The following is a 7,831-nucleotide window of genomic DNA, read 5'->3' on the forward strand; positions in this document are numbered from 1 at the left end:
GGCAGGAGGAGGGAGGCTTCGGACGCAGAGGCCGGCCCCTCCTCCCCCTCCTCCTTTGGACAGGGGCAAGGGGCAGCCCCCCCCGGCCCTCTCTGAGCTTTGCTCTCCCCACATAAATCCCTTTGCCAAGGAGGTCAATTCCAGCAGAGGGGGCAAAGCGCCTGGAGCAGTGGGGGGGGGGTTGGGGGGACTTGCCCAAACTGGGCCCAAAATTTGCCATCACTCGCCCAACCAGCAGTACCGCGTGGGGGCGCGTGGAGGCGTGGAGCGTGGGAGAAGCCCCACAATGAGCCTTGTTACGGTGGTCACAGGGGAGGGGGGGACACAGGGCTTTTGCAGCTTCCAGACAGCCCCCGGGGGAGTGTTGTTACCCTTGGGGGGAGGGTCAACAAAGCTGCCAGATCAGCAGAGGCTGACAAAGACAAAACTCCCTAAGGACGAGGGGCGCGAGGGGCTGAAGCTATGCAGGATGACCCTCAGGGGCCCCTTCCAAGCCAATATATCTTCTTCTTTTAATATTAGATTTGTTCACTGTTATATTACTTTTTATTATTGTGAGCTGCCCCGAGTCTTCAGAGAGGGGTGGCATACAAATCTAATAAATTATTATTATTATTATAATTATTAAGTGGCAGGGGGTTCCACTGGAAGCTCCTTTCACGCCACTAGAGCATTAAAGGACTCTTAGTAATAATAGCTGCTAGTCTGCACCAGCACAGGGAGGTTCTACGTTTCCTCAGACCCTCGAGCCTCTTGGCCATTGAGTGCAAGATAGGAAAGCTCCCTCGGTTTCCCTCCCTGGAATTGAGTGGGGGCTTCCCCGGAGGTGGAGGGCAGCTGAGGCTCTGGCCAGGAGGGGAGGGGGCACCCCAGATCCAAGGGCCTGGGAAGAGACCACGCTGAGAGGGGCTCCAGGTGTGGAAGCTGCAGCTAATCGGCTGAAGACCACGGCGTGGCTGCTTCCAAGCCCCCTGGAAGTGCAACCGAAGGGCAACACGGGGAGACCCAAAACGACCCCCGTGCTTGTGCACCGCTTGTGCAGAGTCCGCCTGTTGAGAAGTGGGCGGGGCTCTGCCGTCTCTTGCACCCCCCCAGCTGGGGCCATCGCCAGCCCCCCTCCAAAGCAGCCCAGGCCCGAGGGGGAGGCGGGCATCAGCAAGACGCCTCTGGGAGGCCCCGAGAGGCCGTTAATGGGCTAATTAAAAGGGTTATTAATTGCAGCGAGAGGCTGATGCCCGGGGAGAGGCCGCCTCCTTTTCCTTCCGATGTCGGACACTGAGCCTCAGTTTCCCCTTAGCACCTCAGCTTCGGAAGGAGCGACCTTCTCGCATGCGGGCCTGACAAACCCGAATTATTCCGGGGGGCAGCGGGAGCCCCGAGACCCGGGCCCGCCCCGCGAGGGAGGGAGGGAGGGAGAGCCATCGTTGTGAGGGCTTGTGGCCACCGGATGGCGCCAGAGAGCTTCCGAAAAGCGCTTCCCAACTTTGTGAGGGAGCGAAATAAGTTTTTCACCGATGCCGGACGGGATCCAAAGGGGACGGGGGGGAGGGGAGGGGAGTGACGCTTCTCCGCCTCTCCCTCAATGCCCGGGGAGGGGATGGGGACGCGACCGGCTCTGGCCCCGAAGGCCCGGGGGGGGGGGCGCCGGCCGGAGCCCGCAGCCGATCGCTTCCTGGGGAGGCGCCTGCTAAGCAGCCACAAAGCGCCTGGAGGCGGCGGCGGGAGAGGGGGGGCGTCCAGACTGCAGCCCCAGCCTTGGCTCCGCTTCTCCGGTGCCCCCAGCGGCAGTTCGCGTGGGTCCTGCCCAGCCGGCATTCGGGGCCCGTCGGACGGAAGGCTCGGCTGGGGCCGGTCCGCTCTGAAGGGCTGCTGGAAGCGCCCTCAGCCGACGCCGGTCCCACCTCTGGGTGTTGCCCCCGTCCCTGTTCCCTCAGCCGCAACCCCCCCGTCAGGTTTCCGAATCAGCCGCGGCGGCAGCTTCCCGGCCGGCCGAATCGGTGGCTCGCGGACCAGGCAGGCGGCGCCGACCGAGAGGCACTCTGCGCATGTTCAGGGAACACCCGGCTCTCCTGCAGGGGCGAGCGGACCGTCGGCGGGCGCGGGATGGGGGCGCCTCGCTCGGGAAGCTGCGGATGCTGCTTCTGTGCAGCCCCGCCGGGAGGTAAGGGAGGGGCGGTCGGGCCGGCGAGAACCCACCCAACAAGAGCGTTGTGTGAAGGAGGAGGGCGGGCTGCAATCTGGCGCCCCCCTCCCCACCCGGACCCTCGCGAGGGGAGACCCGGACCCGGACCCGGCGGTGGGGGGGGCGGCCTCCCCATCCCGCTCGCTCAGGGCAGCGTGGCTGGCGGCATCCCCCCCCCCCCCCCCCCGCCGCCTCTCCGGACCCTCCCTGCACCCGGCTGGGCCAATCCGGCGCTCGCTCGCTCCCCCGGCGACGGTCCCTCTCCCGCCCCCTCCCGGCCTCCCTCCCGCCCCCTCCCCCTTCTCCGCCCCTTCTTCGCTGGAAGGAGCCGCGGCGAAGACGGCGCTGGGCGCGCGGGGTAGCGGGAGGCCCCGAGCGGGCGGGCGGGCGAGCGCCGAAGCCAGCCCCGCCGCGCCGGGAGCGATGCTGCCCTTGCTGGCCGTCTTGTGCGTCTTCTCGGGAGTCGAGGACGCCTCCGCGCAAGGTAAGCGGCGCCCCGACGGCCGCCCGGAGCCTCAAACGCCCGCCCGCCCCGCCGAGAGAGGGCGCGCGGCTGGGTTGGGCTGGGTTGGTTAGAGGCGGCGTCCCAGCGCCCGCCCCGTGGCTCCGCTTCGCCCCTCGGGCCGGGCAGGGGAGGCTCCGCGGCGCGGGACAAAGCGGCGGCCGCCCCCGCCGGAGCCTCTCGGGGAGCAGCCAGCCCGCTGCGGAGTTTGTCCCGCCCCGTCCCTCCTCCCGCAGCCCTGCCCCGAGCCCCGGGCGGCGGGCGGGCCTCTTCTCTTCTCTTCTCTCCGCGGGGCGGGGCGGGGGCCCCTCAAAAGTTGTTCGCCCGCGAGCACCTCCCCCGGCTACGGACGGTGGGGCGGGCAGGAGCGGCGCCTGGGGCGGAGCCGGGCTCGGGCCGAGGGAGCGGGAGGGGTCGGGGGGGGGGGGGAAGCGGCTCGCTTCCTTTCGGCGTCCCGCGTGGAGTTGCAATTCAGGGGGAGTGGAGGCAGGAGCGGGGGACGGGGGCGCCCGGGAAGAGGCTCCGGGGCGGGCGAGGGTCCTTTTCCCGAGCGCCGGCGAGGGTCCTGGCTTGGCGGACGGGGCCGGGCTGCGCGGGGCTGCTGTCGGCGGGGCCCCGAGGGGGACAGGGTGGGGGGGGATCGTGGCCGGCCCCCGGAGCCCCGGGCATCCTCGCTTTGCATAGGGCGCCCACCTCGGGGCGATCCTGGCAGTGGGGCTGCCGGAGAGAGCGAGGGCCGGGCAGAATCCGAGCGGGGTGACGGGGCTGGGGGGGGGCCTGGAGGGGGGGAGCCTGACGTAATTCTCCCTTTCCCATCGCCTGTGCCATAAACTGCTGGCGTTACTAATAGTTATAAAATGTGTGTGTGTTCGGCCCTCCCCGCGGCGGTTTTCAGCACTTGCGAGCTCTTTCACCATAGCAGAGAAAAAGAGTCCTCCGCGAATGATTTCATGGGATTCTGTTGGGGCTTTAGTTAAGCCATGAGGACTAGAGACTTGTACAGAGGGTCTCCACGAACATCCTGATTTCTGGGCTGGAGAGCGTCTGGAGGGGGGTCAGGGCAAAGGCTCCACCCGGAGGGGGACTCTGGAGAGGTCTGGGGGGGGTGGAAAAACCTATTTGGGGGGAGGCCCCCCTCCCTGCCCACCATGGATGGAGCCCGGTGGAGGCCAGGCCAGTCCCTGTGCAGGGGGTCTTCCAAATTGGGGTCCCTGTGGGTGGGTCCCCATCTTCCCAAATTGTGTACAGTATCTTTTTTGTTAAGGAAAAAACTCCATTCACCCTTTTGGGGAGGAATGTGGGGGAGGGGGTATGGAGGGGAGGGATTAAACTGACCCCTCCCTCTTGACCTCATGGGGAAGGGGAGGATCTGGGGCAGCCCCTCCCCCCCTCAGGGTCCCATCCCCTCAATCCAGCTGGGAGGGGGGGAGGGGCTTACTGTTGGGATTCTGAGGAGGGGGGCAGCATTCCTTGGGGGGGATGTAGGACTCCGAGGGGTCAAAGGGGACAAAGGCTCTTCAGGGGCCGAGGGGGAGGGGGCTCCGACCTTCTGCCCCCCTCCCCCCACTGATGGCACTCCAGAGTTGCAGGGGTCCTGGCTGAGAACAATGGGGGTCGCGGTGGGGGCCGCCTGCAATGGAGGCTGGGGGAGGGAGGGAGGGAGAGAAGCTGGACCCCCTCGGGCTCCCTTCCCTGCTCAAAGGATGTGCAGGCACTTAATTAGAAAAGGGGGGGGGCTGCTGACATCCCCTCCTCCGAATGGGTGTGTGTGTGTGTGCTGGGCTGCCGCTCCATCGCTCCTCATTTTTCACAAAATAATTTTCTGTATTTTATCTAAATGAAAGTCGTTTGTCTTCCCCTCCGCCCTCTTTCAATCATCCGGCAGGGGTCTTTCCGTGATGGCCTGTCACAATTTGAAATATTCACTCATTTTCAGAGCCGTTCAGCGCCTGGATTATTTTTCATCTCAAGAGGAAGAAGGGGGGGCATCTCAAAGGGGGGGGAGAGAAGATTAGGGCTCATTGTCAGGGAAAGGAGGAGGGGCTCCCATGGGCCACTCTGGCTGGGATTCATGGGCCTCCTTGTCTCAGGTCCCCTTGGCCGGGCTTCCCATCAGGGGGGGATGGGGAGGTGTCACAGGGTCTCCTGGCTCTCAGGAAGCGCCGGGACCCAGGCCCAGTTCTAGGCCACAGCCTCTTCTCCGCCCAGGGGAGGGTGGGAAGTGAGGGGAAGGGCAGGGGAAAGGACCCTCCCTCCTGGCCCTCCCCCCCCCCTTGAGGCTCAGCTCAGGAGAAGGCCTAGCTGGCCAGCCCCAAGGCCACACCACCCGGGAGCTCCCTGGGCTTCTCAGCCTTTGCCACCCCCCCCCCCCCCCCCGCTCAGCAGCTCCTCCTCTCCTTGCAGCAGAGCCCCCCACCCAGGAGGGGGCTGGGGCAGAATTCCGCCCTGTTCTAAAGGCCACGGAGGGAAATTTGGGGGGAGGGTCTGTTCTAGGCCAAAGATGTCCCTGAAGACTCAAGAGCTTTCGGTCCCTCCCTTGTGGGGGGGCGAGGGGGGGGTCTCTCCTTCCACTCTTTTGGGCCTGGGGCTGCTGTGCTCCTGAGCTCAGAGGTGGGGGGGGGAAGGGCAAAGGCCTCCAAACATTCTGTTTTGAAGTGGGGCAGAAAGTGGCCCCTGCAGATTGTCCGTGGGGTGGTGGGGCAGCCCGGCCCCTCCTCCTAAGGGGAATCTGGGAAGGGGGTCAGGCCTTGGGGGGCACCAAGGAGACTCAGAGGTGGGAGTGCCCCCTCCTTCCTCAGGGAAGACTCTGCAAGCCCTGTCTCGAAGCCGTCCTTTGGGGGGCTGGGGGGGTTCCTCAATGCAATGCTGTCTCCCCCCCTGCTTCTAAGGGGGAGGGCTGTTGACCCCAAGGGGCTCTGGAAGGGGCACAAGGTGCTAGTCCACAAGCAGGAAGAGTCTCCCTGGGTGGAACCAACAACCCCAGGAAGGGGGGCTCTTTGCGGCTGGGGCCTGGCCCCCCCCTGCTGGCTACCCGGGGGGGGATCAGAGCCAACTCCCCCTAAAGACCCCCCCTAATTGCTCGGCTCAGCTCAGGTTTTATCATCAAAGCAGCCGTGTTATTTATTTCCTCTCTCGCCTGCTCTTCTTTTCATTATCTCTCAATTAATCACTCTGGCCCCTCACACTTAGAGGATAATTGGAGTCCCTGGAGCCCCCCCCCCCGCCCATCTTCATGACCTCTGGCTCTGAGTAGCTGGGGGGGAGGAGGGGGGCAGAAGAAACCTTCCTCTGGGGCCCCACCTGGGCAGTCTCCCCCATAGCAAGTGGGGGGGGGCAAGGAAGTGGGGCTTGTATTGGCACAGGACTCCCTTTGCAGGAGGGAGGGGCTCTGAAGGTGACCCCCCAAAGCATACCCACGGTCCGATTCCTGGGGGCATTTGGGAAGCTGTGGAAAAGGGGGGTCACTCCCTCAAAGGACAGGGCCCAGGATTCTCTGGGAAGGGGAGCCCCCCACCCCCCACCTCTGGGCTGGGAGAGGGTGATCAGAGGGCGGGGCTGCCCCAAAGGCCGGCAGAGGGGGCCGAGCTCAATTGAGGTTCCTCCTGAGAAAGATCGGCTGCCTGACCAGAACAGCAAACCAGTGAGAGGACCCTCAAGCCTTGGTCACAACCCTCCCTCCCTCCCTTCTTTACTTCCTTCCTTCCTTCTTCCCTCTCTTGCCTTCCTTCCTTCCTTCTTCCCTCCCTTCTTCCCTTCCTTCCTTCCTTCCCTCCTTCCTTCTTCCCTCTCTTTTGCCTTCCTTCCTTCTTCCCTTCCTTCCTTCTTCCCTCCCTTCTTCCCTTCCTTCCTTTTCCCCTCTCTTTTGCCTTCCTTCCTTCCTCCTTCCTTCCTTCTTCCCTCCCTTCTTCCCTTCCTTCCTTTTCCCCTCTCTTTTGCCTTCCTTCCTCCCTTCCTTCCTTCCTTTTCCCCTCTCTTTTGCCTTCCTCCCTTCCTTCCTTTTCCCCTCTCTTGCCTTCCTTCCTTCCTTCTTCCCTCCCTTCTTCCCTTCCTTCCTTCCTTCCTTCCCTCCTTCCTTCTTCCCTCCTTCCTTCCCTCCTTCCTTCTTCCCTCTCTTTTGCCTTCCTTCCTTCTTCCCTTCCTTCCTTCTTCCCTCCCTTCTTCCCTTCTTTCCTTTTCCCCTCTCTTTTGCCTTCCTTCCTTCCTCCTTCCTTCCTTCTTCCCTCCCTTCTTCCCTTCCTTCCTTTTCCCCTCTCTTTTGCCTTCCTTCCTCCCTTCCTTCCTTCCTTTTCCCCTCTCTTTTGCCTTCCTCCCTTCCTTCCTTTTCCCCTCTCTTGCCTTCCTTCCTTCCTTCTTCCCTCCCTTCTTCCCTTCCTTCCTTCCTTCCTTCCCTCCTTCCTTCTTCCCTCCTTCCTTCCCTCCTTCCTTCTTCCCTCCTTCCTTCCCTCCTTCCTTCTTCCCTCTCTTTTGCCTTCCTTCCTTCTTCCCTTCCTTCCTTCTTCCCTCCCTTCTTCCCTTCTTTCCTTTTCCCCTCTCTTTTGCCTTCCTTCCTTCCTCCTTCCTTCCTCCCTTCCTTCCTTCCTCCTTCCTTCCCTCCTTCCTTCTTCCCTCCTTCCTTCCCTCCTTCCTTTTCCCCTCTCTTTTGCCTTCCTTCCTTCTTCCCTTCCTTCCTTCTTCCCTCCCTTCTTCCCTTCTTTCCTTTTCCCCTCTCTTTTGCCTTCCTTCCTTCCTCCTTCCTTCCTCCCTTCCTTCCTTTTCCCCTCTCTTTTGCCTTCCTTCCTCCTTCCTTCTCTTCTGCCCTCCCTCCCTCCCAGTTTTACTGCAATGAAAAGTCTGTGCAAGTGTGCCTGCCTGTTGGGAGGGGGCTTAAAGACGGCCCCAAGCCTGGAATATTTGGGGTCTCCAGGGAATCCAGATGGGAATGTTTGTGTACACAGGAGGAGGGGGGAGATGAGCGGGGGGGGGGGAGGCATTGTTTTGCCAGAGAGAGAGAGAGAGAGAGAGGAGAGAGAGAGAGAGAGAGAGAGAGAGAGAGAGAGAGAGAGAGAGAGAGAGAGAGAGAGAGAGAAAACCCTGGAAAGAAAAGAATATCTCCATCCAACTTTTATTGCAAAATTGGAGAACAGTTCTACGCCTGGAGGTGTTTCCAT

Source organism: Erythrolamprus reginae, chromosome 13 (assembly GCF_031021105.1).
Source record: "Erythrolamprus reginae isolate rEryReg1 chromosome 13, rEryReg1.hap1, whole genome shotgun sequence".
Lineage (NCBI taxonomy): Eukaryota > Metazoa > Chordata > Lepidosauria > Squamata > Dipsadidae > Erythrolamprus > Erythrolamprus reginae.